Source organism: Montipora capricornis, chromosome 6 (genome assembly GCF_036669925.1).
Source record: "Montipora capricornis isolate CH-2021 chromosome 6, ASM3666992v2, whole genome shotgun sequence".
NCBI lineage: Eukaryota > Metazoa > Cnidaria > Anthozoa > Scleractinia > Acroporidae > Montipora > Montipora capricornis.
Window position 1 is genome coordinate 69,927,021 of NC_090888.1, and position 3,055 is coordinate 69,930,075.

Consider the following 3,055-nt stretch of genomic DNA (forward strand, 5'->3'; position numbering starts at 1 on the left):
TCATTTACTCCGGCACTAGCTTAAAATTTCAGCATGTAAACGCAATTTATTATATATGCAAAACACAGGTTTAAAAGTCTGAAAGCCCGAAACTCCCGTGCTGCATATTAATTCAGCCGCGTACACACGCATTGCATTCTTAAACTAGTGAGTGTTTGACGTCATTTTCTCCTCGACCCAGCTCTCTCAAGATTTTAAAATTAGTAATGGCGGACCAATAAATAAGAAAATTCCAGTTAAAATAAGCAGGTCTCTTTTCAAAATCAGAACTTAAAACTTGGGTATGTTAAAGTGTTTAGTTAACATAGTTTTGAAATCCAAAGAAAAAAAAGAAATGTTTTTTTAGTCGTAGTACCACTTTAACAATACCGAGAGAATGATAAAAGTAGACGCTCCATGAGCGTAAACTGGGATGCCTTTGGTAAGTGTTACACAAAAACAGATGGCACTGAGTTGAGTGGTATTAAACTGCAGCGTTCCAGTCATTTTTTTTTAAGTGTGGAGGGGGGGGGGGGGGGGGTATGATGTAGACCATTTGTGGGGTCACCCAGACGTCATGCCAGAAATGGCCCTTTGGCTCAAACGTTCACACATTGAATTATTTTGTAATGTCGTGTCCCGTTTTGAGGTCTTTTACTTTTTAAAGCTTTGGTAATAAATTCAGTTCAAAGATAACAAAACACGCTCTTGAGTGAAACTCACTCGTTTCTTCTTTAAAGGGGCTTTGTCACTTCAAATGATATAATCCTTGATTTGGGGTGTAGGGATGGTGCAATGATGGGAGCACTCGTTGCGTTAATTGTTAATTTCAGTTTACATTGTGCCCAATTAGTGCTCCAGCACTAGAACGACTAGACACTTAATAAGTTGCTTTCCTTCCCTTTTTTTCCCAAAATGCCCAAAAAATAGGATGAAACATTGCAAGAACCACTTAAAAACTGTTGAGCAACATAAAAGAAATAATGCAAAAGAAAAGAGAATCATTGATGGCCATAGATGTACAAGATTGAAACGGATTACATTGGGGTAATCTTGAAAAAAGTCGGCCCGACGTTTTCAAAATTATGACAAATCGCCTGGAGAAAGGTCGTTTTTTTCATAGAATCGTTTCGTTTGTGATGTAACGATAATTTTATAGGTAAAGGGAGTCCACATTACCATTTTTCAGTTTTAAACTCGTGATTTACTAAAGATTTTCCCGAAACACCCCAAAATAACGTGACATAGACCCTTTAAGTAAAATAGTCTGCAAAAAAACTAACTGCAAATTGCTCTGACGGACGTTTTCCAGCATGTCATGCATGTCTAGAGTTGCACTAAGGAAACGTTTATGCCACACGCTAAGGAAGAACTGAAAATGTTGGTTCCGCTTCATAGTTCTCTTATTTTCAGTCCAATCTGATGACAGGTCAAATTGTTTTTTGGTTTACGTTTGCACCAAATGGTATCGCAAACCCAGGAGTTACGGTGTAACACTTTTTCTTCGCGGGGTTTAATTTTTGCGGATTTTGCGGATAGTACTTGATCCGCAAAAATAAGTTCCAGCAGAAAAAAACAACAGCAAAATTAAAAAACCGTAAAAACTTATTCCCGTTAATATAACTAAAAATGGCTTTTAATCCACATAGTGGGGTCAAAAAGATCGTTTATTTTGATATTTGCATTGCGAAAAAGCAACTGGAGCTTGCTACAAACAAAACGAAACGACAAAAGGTTAAGACAATACTTGTCCAGTCTCTGGGGCATAAGAAACGAACTCAAAGCAGTCAATCAAACGGTCACGTTAAGCATTTCTAAGGCCTCCAGGATGCCACAGTTTTTCCACGGTCTCGATGATTGAAGGGTTGTTTACCAAACAGTAATAGAAGTTGAAAATAGTCTTGCTGCTTGGAAAGAAAACCGCAAAAATTTGTTCCCGCAAACTTCAAAAAATTGCCAATCCGCAAAATAAAAGTCTCCCATCCATGCTACATGGTAACAGCAAAAGGCAAGCCAAAAGACAAAGAAAAAATAACATCAGAAGGATTAGTGACAATCGATCGTAAAAACATTAAAATTTCTAGGGAAGGGCAGGATGTTCTGTCAGAAGGAAGAGATTAATCACGTGCTAAGCAACCACAAAGATGCACTTGATCACCTTGGGTCAAGGTTCTTGTTTATAATGACTGAAGAATGTTAATCGTTCGTCGCTTTTAGAGTTAAACAACGTACTTTTAGCTAAGAAACTTACGTCTTCGTTTTTTAATTTTGTTGTAATCTTTAATAACTGAATATTTATATTTCATCTGTCGGGTCGGGAAGCCTTCTTTGTCGGGTTATTGACCCGTGACTGGACTCTTATCTGGAAAAATGTTAATCAATCCCTTCACTGAAGAACCATTTCTTTCAATAAGATGCAAAAAATGGACAACAAGCTTCCTTTTAAATAATTCTTGACTGACAAGAATTTGTCGAATTTCAAATTTTTTTTACCTGAAAACTGTGCAGAGTTGAGTACAAATAAATAAAATTATAAATGGCCAGAAAATTGTAAACACAGGCTACTCAAGGTGTTCGATTCCGTCTCACGGTCTCTGGTATCCGACTCGAATAAGTTACCAGAGAATTTTCCGTTTGATTTCAGTGTTGTACATAACATCACCCTTGGTAAAATAATAGAAATACAGCTCACTTTGATTACGGCTCGACGAGCGAATGATTGTTGTCGAAGTCCATTACTCGTCGCTTTTAAAAATCCAGGTATTTATTTTTCACTGCCTGTCTTGTTTATCCAATTAAAGGGACACGGTCACGGTCTGCGCATGCTCGTGTAGCTGATCAAAACTGACTTTTTCAAGTTACTAGCAATCACAAATTCAAAATGACGTCTAGCGGAGGATCCGGACATGGCGGTAAACGCATCAACTCAGGGCGGAAACGAAAGGTCGAAGACAGAAGGGAATTTGCTTTAGATGAACATAGCATTTGGTTTAGATAAACTTCAATTAATGCAAAATATATGCAAAATTCTTCAACTTACCGATATTTCCATAATGGCGGTAGAGCGTGACAAGTC